Here is a 15,573-nt window from a genome sequence, read left to right on the forward strand (position 1 = left end):
GGAAGACAGTTCATCACATGGCCACTAGAGGACTGTCGTCCTCCATGGCAGCACAGGGATGCCCTCCCTGATCCATTTGTGGCCTCTCAGTGACATTTCAGGTAAGGGTGAGGCTAGGGGTGAGGTGAACTCAATACAGCAAGATTCAGGGAAGAGGTTTAGTTTCTCACTTGGATGTCCTAAATAGGCTGGGAAAGTGAAATGGGATAAGTGTTATCTTTCCTTTTATCTGATTCTCTGCAGAGCAAGGAGCCCCTGCCTCAGGGGTCCCACCCCACCCCACCTCCTGCAAACACATGAGACAAATCAGGGCTGACAGTGCTCATCAGGGGCTCACAGGGCAGAAGGGGGAAACTGATGGAAGTTCTCCACAGGCATACCTGCAGATGGCTTTAGCTTTACCTAGGAATGCTGGGCCTTGTCCTGTGTTCAAGGATAACCAAGCCCCTTGTGTATTCTGGGTGGCCCTGGGTGACACCCCTCCCTAACTGCTGTTCACAGAGAGACCATGCTCATTAACAAGGGGCGGGGGTCTGAGACATCAGCCCCATCCTGCTCTGACTGCTCCTCTTTTGCCCAGGTAAGCCAAGGGAGCCTGAGTGTGCATCCCAGGGATACTGTTGTGGTTTCCCTGTCCCAGGACTCCACCAGCCAGACCCACACCTGCTTGTCTCATGACACCGCAGCTCCTCAAAAAAATCTTTATGTATTTTGAGACTACTGTGACTTGCAAAGGCTTTACCATATTGAGTGACTTTGTCGGGTTTCTCTCCAGGATGAATTGTTTCATGCCCGTGAGCCTGACTGTGACAGGTGAAGGCTTTTTCACCTTGAGTATATTCATAGGGTTTCTCTCCAGTGTGGCTTCTTTCATGCCTGAAAAGATAATATGCACATGTAAAACCTTTACCACGTTCATTAAACAGATGAGTCTTTTAATCTGTGTGAACGAATTAATTCTTCAATTTTGTCTAATTGTAAAGAAGTTTTACTACTTTGGTTATATTCGTAGTGTTTCCCTTTATTATGCATTGTTTTACGTGCGTCCTTGAGGACACCTGTGATGGTAAGGGCAGCTATAACACGGCTCCTGTTTATACCATCCTTTTTCTATATGACTTTTTTTTTTTTTTGCACATTTGTAGAGAACTGAAAGGACTCAGAGCTTTACTATACTGATTACATTCATAAATTTTCCCACTGTGTGAGTCATACCACATTTGAAAAGTGAACCAGGACAAAGAGAAAAATTTCCACATTTCTAGTACTCAGGGATTTTCAGCAGTGTGCGTTTATGGATGTAGTACAATAAAGTTGGAAAACCGATTAGTCACAAACTTTTATCTCATTCAGAAAGTCTGGTCAAAGCGGAGACTCCTACATGTCTTCTAACTGTTCTGGGGACAGAGAAGCACAGAGCATCTTCCGTTATCCCTGTGCTCACACTGCTTGGCTCCACTGTGACATTGACACGCCCATTGAAAGAATAATAACAAATACAACGTTTCCACACTGCAGTCACACAGTTGACTGTTTGTTCCTCGTAGACATGTGGTATAAGGGTTAAAGTTTCTCCACAACAACATTCTTGACTCTCATACACTGCTCCTCTCACTAAACTCAACAATGTCACTACAAGTATATGAGCAACACCAGCTTTACTATGGACTGGTTGCTTACTAGAAGGTTTTGAACATAGACTTATCACCTGTATATCCTTTGCAATAGCTGAATTATATGGACTAGACAGATTGCAGTTCTACAGCCTAGATCTAGTGGGGCTGTGGTTCAAACGGTGATATCTGTTAAAGCATTGTTTCCTTGTCTTCTTTCTTAGACTTGTAAACACAAATCAGACACCTGATCTTGAGGTGTACGGTTTTGTTAGAATTTAATGATTATTAATACACTTAAACCAGTACTTTTTTACACTTTAAAACTTTCAGGACACATTACAATTTCATCAGAGGCATATTTGTATCAGGTGACACATGAAAATTACCTTCCATGTCTTCTAGAACTTTGACAATGTTCTTCAATATTATGGTCTTCACATTTGTAGCCTAAAATACAGTACCAGAAAAATGTATGATATATTATTGGCAATTAGGCAAAATTTAAGTTACTATCTTCAATGAACCTTAGAAACATGTGTGATTTATTCACCTCATTCTTCTTTGTTCTCAGCTGAAATTACAGAAGTGCTTCAGTAGCCAAGAAACTGTTGTCCCCTTGTGAAAATGCATAGTCTTACCTATAGCAGTGAGGCTCCTGCAGGTCTCCAGCATCATATCTCTGTAGAGTCTCTTCTGGGAAGGATCCAGCAAAGCTCACTCTTCCACAGTGAATTTCACGTTCACATCATCATAGGTCACTGCATCCTAAAATATGTCACACAGGTTTAAAAGAGAAAGCAGGATACTGACAACACTGTAAATGTGTACGTCATTGACAATATATTCATACAATTCTGGTGCATTCCCTACTATTTCCTGACAAAGAAATTCTAATGTAATCACCAAGTCATTTTAGAAGGAAACTGAATAATGAAGCTTATCTCTGTCAATTCTGCACTCTTTAAATAGGATAGAGCCTTACAAGAGAAATGCCAGTTAACACACACACAGAGAGAGAGAGAGAGAGAGAGAGAGAGACAGAGAGAGAGAGAGAGAGAGAGAGAGAGAGAGAGAGAGAGAGAGAGAGAGACAGACAGACAGACAGACAGACAGACAGACAGACAGACAGAGAAGAAAACATATCAGCAAACTGAGCACACATCAGAGAAATTGTATGAACAATTACTAACTACAAAAAGTGATGGACAGCCAGGTGCAGTGGTGCATGACTTTAATCCCAGCACTTGAGAGGCAAAGGCAGGTGGATCTCTATGAGTCTGAGGCCAGCCTGGTCCACAAGTGAGTCCAGAACAGCCAGGGCTGTTACACAGAGAAATACTGTCTTGAAAAAACAAAACCAAACCAACCAACCAACCACAACAATAACAACAACAAAAGCTAAAAAGGATGGGCAAACTGGGTGGATTGGCTCTGCCTTTAGTCCAGTACTCGCTAGGCAGAGGCAGGTGGATCTCATTGAGTTAGATGGATGCCAGCCTGGATTATGCAGTGTAGTGGATGTAATGTGTTTTTGTTTTGATCCAAAATGTGGGATGTGAAACAGACTTGTGTAAAGATATGTGATGTAGGACCAGTGGAAACAGACTTGTGAGAGGGCAGCTGCTGTATTTCCACTAGAAGGGGAACTGCCTCATGCGGGGGCATGGTCTTTGCCATCTGATAAACATCCTCATAGAGAGAAATATATGAGTCCCAAAACCGAGGCTTGACTTTTGGTTTTTTCATCACTTCACACTGGGTGGCTGTTCATTGCTTCGAGATGCTCTTAGAAATGGTCCAGAGAATGCATTGAGGTTTTGGGTTCCAGCTGCTGCAGTTGCGGTTGCTTTTGCTGAATTTCTGGTTTGCTGTTTAATGGATCTTTTGGGATCCTGATGACGAAGAGTGGAACTGACCCAAGGAACTGAGTCTAAAAAGGTTTGTCCTGCAGGTCTACTTCCGTTGTCCCCACTAAATAAAAACTGACTCTGAGATTCCACCTTACACCTACCAGAATGGCTAAGATCAAAAATTCAAGTGACGGCACATGCTGGCGAGGATGTGGTGAAAGGGAAACACTCTTCCATTGCAGGTGGAAGTGTAAACTTGTACAAGTGCTTTGGAAATCAATCTGGCACTTTCTCAGAAAACTGGGAACAGTGCTACTGCAAGATTCAGCTATACCACGCCTGGGCATATACCCTAAAGATGCTCCAGCACACAAAAAAAGGACGTTTGCTCAGTTATGTTCATAGCAGCTTTATTCACAATAGCCAGAATCTGGAAACAACCTAGATGTCCATCTACTGAAGAATGGATAAAGAAACTGTGGTACATTTACACAATGGACTGTTAGTCAGCTCTTAAAAACAAATAAATCTTGAAATTTGCAGGCAAATGGATGGAACTAGAGACAATCATCCTGTTTGAGGTAACCCAGACCCAGAAAGACACGCATTGTATATACTTACTTATAAGTTATTAGGCACATAATACAGAATAACCACGCTACAATACACATATTTAAAGAAGATAAATAACAAGGAGGACCCTAGGAAGGATGCTTAAATCTCATTCAGAAGGGCAAATAGACACTGGAAGCAGTTGAAGAGAAAGAATAGGACAGGACCCTATTATAGAGGTCCTCTGAAAGACTCCACGCATCAGGGGACCCAAGTAGATGCTGAGACTCACAATCAAACTTTGGGGTGAACACAGGGAGTCTTATGGAAGAGCTGGGGCATAGAAGGACCTGGAGGGGAAAGGAGCTTTGCAAGGAGACCAATGAAGCCAACAAATCCTGGCAGAGATTGATGCACCAATCAAGGACCATGCCTGGAGAGGCCCCAGATCCTCTACTCAGATGTCATTGATAGGCAACACAGTCTCCATGTGTGTCCCATAATGTGGGGAGTAGGGGACGCTTCTGACATTGACTCTGGTGGTGCCCACATGTTCTTTCCAGGCCACAGAGGAAGAGGATACAGGTAGTCCAGATAAGACTTGATAGGCTGAGGTCAGATGATAGGGGAGGAGGGCTCCCCCTATTTAAGAACTAGGAAAGGGGGTGGGGGAGGGAGAGGAGGGGCTGAAATCGAGATGTAAAGTCAACAAATTAAAAACAAAGAGAAAGGAAGAAAGAAAAGAAAAGAAAGAAATGTTACAAGACAGCCATTGGACAAAAATTATTCTTAAGTCTTGACTTCTGATAGCAGGCTGACTGTCCAGACTGTGAACAAGCATGCCACTGGGAAATTGACTGTCCAACTTTGCAGAGACTATGTGGGCGAGTCCTTCAAAGTTCCTGCTTCACAGAAAAGTTTGTCAGATATTCTGGGCCAGTAGGCTGAAGATTGGATGCCACAATGATACAGAAAAACCTTTGATGACGTCCAGGAAGTCAATTGTCTCTATCATTTTGATACTTTTGGAAATTTCTTAAGTCTCTGATGGGGTTGAAGACTAGAAATTCATAGTATAGCTACAATTAAGCGTTAATTGTTTAGGATCTAAAACATGTGGTAGGTTGATAAATGTAAGGTATAGTAAGAGAGTGATTTAGGGAACCTTGATACTAAGGTAGGACTCACTAGGACAGGATAGATGGCGGAACACTCTCTCCAAGATTATCAAATACAAATAGACTGGACAGTGTACAAGTAATTTTTATCTGCTAATTCTCATAATTATTTTTATTGTATGTAGTTTATTAATGTTAGAGAAAAAAAGTTTTGTTTTGCTTAGCAGAAAAAGGGATATGTGGTGGATATAAACATGTCTTTGTTTGGTCCCAAGTGTGGGATGTGAAACAGACTTGTGTGAGGGCACATGATGTCCGTCCAGTAGAAGGGAAACCGCCTCATGCAGGGGACTGGCTTTTGCCAGCTGCTAAACGTCCTGGTATGGACTCTAAGAAGAACTATATGAGCCCCAAAACAGAGGCTTGGATTTGGGGTTTGTTTGTCATTTTTTTTTCCATCACTTCACATCAGGTGGCTATTCATCGCTTCTCGATGCTCCTAGAAACAGCTGCCGCAGTTGCGGTGGCTTTTGCTGAATTTCTGGTTTGCTGTTTAACTGGTCTTCTGGAATCCTGATGACGAAGACTGGGATGGATCCAAGGAACTGAGGCTATAAAGGTCTACGTCCATTGTCCCCATTAACCTCCTCTCTCTCCCATCTAGGATATGTGGGTTGGAAAGGAAGTAGAGTCATTAAAGGACCCCAAATGAAGTAGGGGTTTTTAAAAGATCAAAGCCTATGGATCAAAGACCTCAAAGCAAAACCAGACACACTGAAACGGATGGAAGGGAAAGTGGGCAAACAGCTCTGAATGCACTGTCACGGGAGACAGTTTTCTGAACAGAATGCCAATAGTGCGGACTCTAAAGTCAACAATATTTGGGACCTCATGAAACTGAAAAGCTCTTGTAAAACTAAAATCACAGTTAATCGGACAAAGAGACAATCTAAGGAATGGTTAAAGATTTTACAAACTTCACAGCTGATATAAGCCCAATATACAAAATGTATAAAGAACTCAAAAAAAAAAAAAAAAAACTGGGGGGTGGTGGTGCACACCTGTAATCCCAGAACTCGGGAGGCAGGCAGATTTCTATGAGTTTGAGGCCAGCCTAGTATACAGGTTAGCAGCTTCCAAAGTGCAAAGATGACTGAGACAGTTTACTGCCTGCACAGTCACCCAAGGCAAGAACTATTGAGGACTTGCTTACCGTGTCTTGGTAGAGTTTGGCCATCAACTCTGCCTGCATCTAAGCTTGCACATTTTTAGGCAGAATTCTGTCCATTGCAAAAATGAAGACATTTTGCCCAGTGTCTGGTTTGCTGCATTTGAAGCCAACTCCATAAGGAGGTTCTTTGATGCTCATCATCTTCTTTGAGGCAGGCTGGGTGTTGCTAGGAGTTAACTTGTCTTGTCAAAGAATATTTAGAATAATAAAATCATCTTTAAATGCCATATTCTGTGGGTCTCTGAGGCTTTTGAAGACCTTATTTAACTATTTTACCTTATATATCTATAGAATCATATCTATGAGACCTAGAATATATATTCTTGTGACAAAATGAGACTAGTATTTGACATGACCATGATTTGCATCAATATACAAAATTCTATACCAATGAATTAAAAATTTGTGAGTAACAATTAAGGCCTTGAGTTCATGAATAGAGTCAATAATCTGCCTTTTGTTCTCTCCTCCCTCTATATTTCCTTTGATGAGTATGATGTCTCCTTCCCAAACTCTTCTGATTAAATTTTGGTTGAAAGTCTATTTTATTAGATCTTAGAATGGCTACTCCAGCTTGCTTCTTGGTCCATTTGCTTGTAGGACAGCTGGACCTTGGTGGGCTGAGTATATAGACACTCAAATCTCGTGCCCAATTTAAAAAAAATCTAGAAAGGCTCCTCTTACAAAAGCTCCACAAAGAAAGCCACAAAGGCGAGACAAGTGTTGAAAGACATCATCCTATCTGGGAGCTTTCTGAGTCAACCAACTACATTCACAATAGGCTCATGGTCATCTCATGATGAAAATTCATTTTACGTCAGTGACCCTAATAGTGTGCAACAGCCCCAACCCTGTTCAAATGTCCAAAGTCTCTCCTGACACTCAAGATAATCTGTTCGCCACATCTTGATAAATCAGAAAACAAGTTATATCTTTCCAACATACAATGACCCAGAATGACCCTTTCCGTTCTAATAGAGTGATGGGGACATAGTGAGGGAAGACTGGACCAAGGCAAGGAAACAAGCGGGGGAAACACCAAATCCTCTAGCTCTGTCTCAGACACACGGGGCTACAATTTCAAAGGGCTTATGGCCCTATCCCTGCAACTTCTCAGACATCTCTCAGTTTGGTTATTTCTACTCCCTACATGCGTCTCTCCATGGCAGGTGCCTCCTAGTTTAGGTATCTCAATATCTTGTGGTCTCACAGTGCAACTGTGGCTTCACCCTCAAGCTTCGGTGCGATGAACACTCAGTCTCCTCACTGGGGCTCTGACTCTGCCCAACACAGATGGCTGGAGCAGTGCTGAGCTGAAACCACAGAGGAAGAATCCATGACCGCCAATATTGCATCTTTCTATTTTCCAGAACACGATGTAGGTGATCCTGTCAAGTTTGGCTTCTAAATAGGGAAGGACCATGCCGCACTTGTAGCACGGTCCCAGCAGGTTTTACATGAAGTTCCTTCCTGGCACTAGCAATCACATTGCACACTCCTTCCATGAAGTCAAAGCTTTGCAGGAGGGAGTGTTAGCCTTAGGGCCCCCTCTTAGGCTTCCAATCCAAAGCAAGGGCCTTCTTCTTAATGAGTACAGCCACTGGGCGCACGCCTTTAACCCCAGCACTTGGGAGGCAGAGGCAGGCAGATTGCTGTGAGTTTGAAGCCAAGCTGTTCTAAAAAAGTGAGTCCAGGACAGCCAGGAGTGTTACACAGAGAAACCCTGTCTCTGTTACACAGAGAAACCTTGTCTCAAAACCCTAAAACAAAACAAAACAAACAAACAAAAAATAGAGTACATATCTAAACAGAGAATGTTCAACATAGGAATCTCAAATGGCTGAGAAACAATGAAATGTTCAATATCCTTATCTATCACAGAAATGCATAGGAAAACTACTTTGAGATTCCATCTTACACATGTCAGAAAGGCTAAGGTCAACAACACAAGCGATGATGGCAAAGGCGTGGAGAAAGGGGACACTCCTCCATTGCTGGTGGAGTAAACACTAATACAGTCACTATGGACATCAATATTGTGGCTCCTCATATGACTGGGAATTGCTCTACAATAAAACCCAGTTACAGCATTCTTGAGCATAGACCCAGAAGCAGCTCCATCCTAAGACAAGGACACTTGCTCAACAATTTGTAACAGCGTTACTTGTACTGGACAGAAACTGGAAACAAGTGTGATTTCTCTCAATTGAATAACGGATAAAAAGGGAGCCTGCCCAACCTTCCTCCTGCCTGCCACGGACACAGCCCATAGAGCTTCTTCCTTCTGGAGGACGCCTACTGGCCCCAGAATCACCCAGGTCTGTGGGTCCCCAGGAACAGCCATGTAAGAGCCCGCCAAGCCTTTCTCCTACCTTCTGGGGGACAAAGGCAACAGACTCTGTGACCTTTCCTCTGGAGGAGACTTGCTGGCCCCAGGAAGACACAGCTAGAGCCTGACCAGTCTTTCTTCTGCCCACCTGGGACACAGCCAGCAGGGGAACATCCAGGCCTGCAGGTCGCCTGGAACACGCAGGCAGCGGAAGTGAGCAGTCTGCTATGCCCTGAGCTCCACTATCAGACCAAAGGGCAACCCAAGAAGTCCTGTCAGCATCAGGAACATCTAGCCAAGATGAGAGACAACCAGATGGCTAAAGACCAGAGGAAGAACAAAACCAACAAGACCCAGGGCCATGTGGCATCAGCAGAAGCCGGATATCCTACGACAACAAGCCCTGGACACCCTGGCACGCCTCAATCAAAAGAAGGTGACCTTAAATCCAGTTTTATAAAGATGATAGAGTCCTTAAAGGAGGATATGATGATAAAGGAATAAAAGAAAATTCAGTCAAATAGGTGAAGGGAATGAATAAATCCCTTAATGAAACAGAGGAAAATACAATTTTAAAAGTGAAGGAAATGAATGAAACGGTCCAAGAACTGACAAGGGAATTAGAAACAATAAAGAAAACACAAACTGGGCCAATCCTGGAGATGGAAAACCTAGGGACGAAAACAGGAACTACAGACACAAGCATCACCAACAGAAAACAAGAGATGGAAGAGAGAATCTCAGGCATAGAAGATACAACCGAAAAAGTGGATACATCAATCAAAGAAAATGTTAAATCTTCCTGGCACAAACAATGTAGGAAATGCAGGACACCATGAAAAGACCAAACCTATGATTAATAGGAAGAGAAAAAGACTCTAAGCTCCAAGGCCAAGAATTTTTTTTCCCGAGATAGATCTCTCTCTGTGTTAGCCTCAGCTGTCCTGGACTCACTTTGTAGACCAGGCTGGCCTTGAACTCACAGTGACCTGCCTGCCTCTGCCTCCCGAGTGCTGGAATTAAAGGCATGTGCTACAATGCCTGGCAAGAAAATATTTTCAACAAAAATCATAGAAGAAAACTTCCCCAATCTAAAGAAAGAGATACCCATAAACATACAAGAAGCTTATAGAACACCAAATAGATAGGGCTACAATAGAAAATCCTCCACCACATAATAATCAAAACACTAAATGTATGGAACAAAGAAAGACTATTTGGGGAAAAGGCCAAGTCACATATAAAAACCGACCTATCAAAATTACACCCAACATCTCAACAAAGACTCTAAAAGCGAGAAGGGCCTGGGCAGATATCTTACAGACACTAAGAGGCCACACATGTTAGCCTGGACAACTATACCCAGTAAAACTTTTAATCACCAGAGCTGGAGAAAAAAAGATATTGCACAACAAAACAAATTTAAACAATATATATCCAAAAATCCAGCCTTACAGAAGATACTATAAGGAAAACTTCAACAAAGGGAACATTGCCAAACTTATTCAATGAAGCCACAGTCACCCTCATATCTAACACACACAAAGATTCAATAAAGAAAGAGAATTTCAGACCAATTTCCCTCATGAACATTGATACAAAAGTACTCAATAAAAATACTAGCAAACTGAATCCAAGAACATATCAAAAACATGACCCACCATGATCATGTAGGTTTCATCTCAGAGATATAGGGATGGTTCATTATATAAAAATCCATCAATGTGAGTTTCATCAAGATAGGGAGTTCCAACTCTTTTCTTCTGTGAGGACTGCCGCCAGCACCAATGACAATGCAGATCTTTGTGGAGACCCTAACAGGCTAGACCATCACCCTGGAGGTCCAGCCCTGTGGCACCATTGAGAATGTCAAGGGAAAGATCCAGGACACGGAGGGCATACTCCCCTGACCAGCAGAGGCTGATCTTTGCAGGCAAGCAGATGGAAGATGGCTGTACCCTGTCTGACTACAACAGCCAGAAAGAGCCCACCCTGCACCTAGTCCTTTGCCTCAGGGGTGTGATGCAGATCTTTGTGAAGATGTTCACAGACAAGACAAGACCATCACCCTGGAGGTGGAGCCCAGTGATACCACCCAGAAGGTCAAACAGGAAGATGGGCATACCTTTCTCCCCACAGTATCTAGAAAGAGCCCTCATTGTGATTGCTCTTGAACTTGTTGGGGGGGGGGTCTTAGTTTCCCCGATCTGTTAAGCTTTTGATCAGTTTCTTTGCACTTTGAATAAAGTATTGCATTCCCATAAAAAAAAATCTACCAACATAATCTACCATATAAACAAACTGAAAGAAAAAAATCATATGATCTCATTAGATACAGGAAAAGTCTTTGATGAAATACAGCACCCTTCATGGTTAAAGTCTTGGAGAGATCAGGAATGCAAGGCCAATACCTAAACATAATAAAGGCACTATACAGCAGGCCAACAGCCAACATCAAAATAAAAAGAGAGTCAAGGCAATTCCACTAAAATAAAGGACAAGAAAAGGCTGCCCACTGTCTCCATATCTCTTCAAAATAGTACTTACAGTGCTAGCTGGCAATAAGACAACTAAAGGAGAGCAAGGGACACAAATTGAAAAGGAACAAGCTAAAAATATGCCTATTTGCACATGATATGATAGTACACATAAGTGACCCTCAAAATTCTACCAGAGAACTCCTACGGCAAATAAACACTTTCAGCAAAGTAGTGGTAAATAAAATTAACTTACAATAATCAGCAGCCCTCCTGTATACAAGTGACAAATGGGCTGAGAAAGAAATTAGGGAAACAGCACCCTTCACAAAAGCCACAAAGAATATAATGTATTTTGGTGTAACTCTAACCAAGCAAGTGAAAGACTTGTATGAAAAAAAAAAAAACAACTTCAAGTCTCTGAAAAAAGAAATTAAAGAATATCAGAAGATGGAAAGATCTCCCATGCTCATGGATCAGTAAGATTCACATAGTAAAAATGGCCATACCACTTCTAGACATGAGCCCAAAAGATGCTCTACCATACAAGGACACTTGCTCAACTATGTTCATAGCAGCTTTATTTGTAAATAGCCAGAAAATGGAAACAAGCTACATGTCCCTCAACCGAAGAATGGATAAAGAAACTGTGGTGCATTTTACACAATGGAACACTACTCAGCTATTAAAAACAAGGACATGATGAAGTGTACAGGGAAATGGGTAGAACGAGAGGAGATCATTCTTAGTGAGGTAATCCAGACCCGGAAAAACACACAGAGCGTGGACTCACTTATAAGCGGATACTAGCCATTATAGTACAGGACAGATAACCAGACTACAATTCCCAGACCTGAAGAAGCTAAGCTACAAGGAGGAGGCTCCAGGGAGGATGCTCAACGATCACTCACAAGGGGAAATAAAGCAGACAGTGGAAGTGGTGAAGAGAGGGAACAGGACTGGAGAGGAGTGCTGAGGGAAGTGAGGATGGGATCAGATGTGGGGAGGGCCTGGGGCAGTGGGGGGGGCTACAGAGAAGAGAAATGACAGGTGGGGGCGTCTCTGAGGCAAGCTGGGGACCTATGACAGGGTAGGACTCTGGGAAGATATGGGGGTGACTTAGCTGAGACCGCTAGTACGGGGCTCATGATGACTGAAGAGGCCACCTCTAACCAGACAGGACTTCTAGTAAAAGGAGGGGACATGTGTGTCCCATAGTAAGGGGAACAGGCCCTGTCTCTGACAAGGACTCTGTTGCATGCCTTCCATCACTGCCCCATGATGAGTCTGCCTTGCCAGCTCCCCGAGGAAGAGGTTGTGCTCAGTCCTGATGTGACTTGATGTGCTGGGGTGGGCTGGTGGAGGAGGGGTCCCCTCTTCTGAGGGTTAGGGGAGAGGAGATAGGGGGAAGAGGGAGGAAGGGTGTGGCTGGGAGGGGAGGGGCGGGGCTACGATTGGGATATAAAGTGAATAAATTAATTTTAAAAAGAATAGATAAAAATGTTGTACATTTACACAATGGAGCATTACTTGGGTCCTAAAAGAGTGACGCAAAAAAAAAAGAGGTTTTTCTTTTAAGTTTATTTTTTTATTATTATGCTCTGCCTGAGGGCAACAGATCACATCATAGATGGTTGTGAGGCAGCATGTTGTTGCTGGGAATTGAACTCAGGACCTCTGAGAGAGCAGTCAGTGCCCTTAACCTCTGAGCTACCTCTCCACCTGAGTTTATGACAAGCTTATTCTTGGGCCCTGTCTAGATCTGTGAAATCAGAAGTTTCGCTCTCAGCAAAGTAAAATATATATGATGCAGGCCATTTTCTTGTGTTAGCTTGGATTGTGGTATTACAGAGGTCCCTGCTTATTTAATTACAAACTAATACACTTGCTTTTCTTTAAGGAAAACTAGTGATTGGACAACTATTCAAACAATAGTATTACATATGTAGTGTTATACAGTATTGTTACATTAATTATAGAGCACATTAAGCCTCTGTGGTGGTATAGCCTTTTACGAATGAAAGAAGTTTAATCAAGAGGAAAATAAGGTCACTGCTCTGGGGAACAACAGACTGGGATCAAGATGACTGAGTCAACACAGCTAGTCTCAGAAACATTTTTCTAAAAGGCTCCAGGTGTACAGTCCTAGAGTTAATATTCCTTTCCAGGGAGAAATCACTGCACTTCATCAGCACAGTGGCATGGTCTTAGTTAATAAATATCACAGCCAGCCTGAAGTGGTCTTGTACTCAGCTTATAAACCCATAATTAAAAGATTAATTATGAAAAATCCCTTTAATGACAGCATGCACTCAGCTCTGGCTAACGCTCTAAGAGGAAGCACTGGGGAACAGATGCTGTACTCCACACATGCTGTCACCCGTAAGTCACTTTAAGGTTCAGGGCCCAGGTGAGGTTTTGAACAGTGTACATGTGGCCTGGAAGACTGCACAGCCAGCCTCTTAGACAGACGGGACATTTACACAGCAAAGATAGTCCCAGCACTAATGTTTCAGCACAGCAGTGCCCTCAAACAGCAGGACACTCTTCAGTGACAGCGTCCTCAAGTCCATGGGCCAGAAGAGGAGAAGACAGGCAGAGCAGACAGTAGGTGTGGAGAACATGTAAAACAAAAGGGAGAAAGTACAGTAAAAACAATGTGTTTGCTATGTTAAGAAATGACCTAAGTTGTCCACCTGAACATAGTAATAAGCATAATGTAAAAATGGGTGACATAACACGATGCCTTTGGCCAAAAGGTCTAATGTCACCCACTCCTCCTTCTCCCAGCATAGACAGGGTATATAAGCTGAGTCCAAGACCGCTTCAGGCTGGCCGTGATGTTTATCAACTAAGACCATGCCCCTGTGCTGATCAAGCTGGACACGCGTCCCCAAGTCTGATGACCCTTAGGAAACCAGACCAGACAGGGGCCCAGACCTAGAGAAGGAAGCCCCTCATAGACCACTCAGGGCACCAGGATAAATCCAGAGCCATGAAGCCACCAGCCAGGCTACAGCTGTACGCAGCAGACTAGGAGAGGTATGTCTGAGTGAAATGTGACAAATGTGACTAATAAAACATCTGTAAATCTCAAGACTCATCTCCTTGAAGTTCTTCCTTCCCTCAATTCAGGACAATAAGAAAAGAGATAAAAGCTGGGGTGGAGAGGTCCTGCACAGGTATGTCTTGTGCCAAGTAAGCTTCTTAAGAACAGCATCTTGTATACAACTTCCAGGGGAAAATGAAAGGAAATGGAAGAGTCTATGAGGTCATCAGAAACCATCATACAAAGGGATAAACTAAGGAGGAGTCTAATAAAACAGTGCTATACAAGGTGAACATAGAACATCTCAAGACCATTACTGACCAAGCTTCCAGTGGACTTGGGACTCATAAGATCTGATGTGGGGGTTAGAGCTGAGTTCTCAAGATCTGAAGCAAGCCCTCCCCAAAGACCCTGGTCCCAGACCATTACCAGCTCTCCCAAACACAGTCCAGATATTAAAGAAGGAGCTCTATTTTATTCTCTTTTTTGTTTGCTTGTTTTGTTTTGTTTTTTTCTTTATTTGTTGTTGTTGTTGCTGTTTTTTTTTTTTTTTCGAGACAGGGTTTCTCTGTGTAGTCTTTGCTGTCCTGGACTCACTTTGTAGACAAGGCTGGCCTTGAACTCACAGTGATCCGCCTACCTCTGCCTCCTGAGTGCTGGGATTAAAGGTATGTGCCACCATGCCCAGCCCCTTACTCTATTCTCAATACATCAGGGCTTTACGGAAAGGCCTCAAGGCCTAGGCGCTAGGCTTCTACTGGCTCTGCCAAGCATGTTACTGGGTTTGAGAAAGAGCTATGCTAGTCTCCATATATGAGGGCCTCATAGAAAGTCTTGCTTGATTAGGCCAAGCCTCAATACAATCATTTCTTCCTTTTGAAAAAGTTCAACTAGGGTAGAATTGCCCATGTAACAAAACTATGCTTTTCTCAGAAAGAAAACAGCTCCTTTATGTAGAGGAATTTTAATTCATGACCTGGCTGCTCTGACAAGAGATCACATCCAGGGATCTTCTAGGTCTGTGTGCTCTGACTATAATACAGACACACCTTCAATGTGGACTCAGGAGACAGAGGCAAGCAGATCTCTGAGTTCAAGGCCAGCCTGGTATAGTGCAAGGTTTAGGTAAAGAGAAGGTTAGGTGCAGGTATGGTGGCGCAGGCCTTTACTCCTAGCACTTAGGAAACAGGGCCATGAAGATCTTTGCGTTCTAGTCATTTCCGTTCAGGAGGTTCTGTTGAGCCAGTGAGTTGAGAGGCAGTGCATGGAGGTGAGTTTGTGCAAGAGGCAGTTTTACTGGGAGAGTTTTACAGAGGCACATTGAACTAGACACAGGTGAACACAGAATGAG

The 15,573-nt window shown here is 43.1% G+C and overlaps 1 long non-coding RNA gene across 1 annotated transcript in view; it reads right to left on the reverse strand.

Moving 5' to 3' along the window:
* LOC311586039 overlaps window positions 1–15,573 on the reverse strand; it is a 35,209-nt gene that overhangs the window by 13,908 nt on the left and 5,728 nt on the right. The window contains exons 2-4 of the long non-coding RNA XR_014775445.1: window positions 2,255–2,381; window positions 2,003–2,063; window positions 743–876 (exon numbers count right to left, since the gene is read on the reverse strand). This is a non-coding gene — a long non-coding RNA (uncharacterized lncRNA). The remainder of the gene's footprint in view (window positions 1–742; window positions 877–2,002; window positions 2,064–2,254; window positions 2,382–15,573) is intronic.

Source organism: Acomys minous, assembly GCF_964271855.1.
Source record: "Acomys minous genome assembly, chromosome: 16".
Lineage (NCBI taxonomy): Eukaryota > Metazoa > Chordata > Mammalia > Rodentia > Muridae > Acomys > Acomys minous.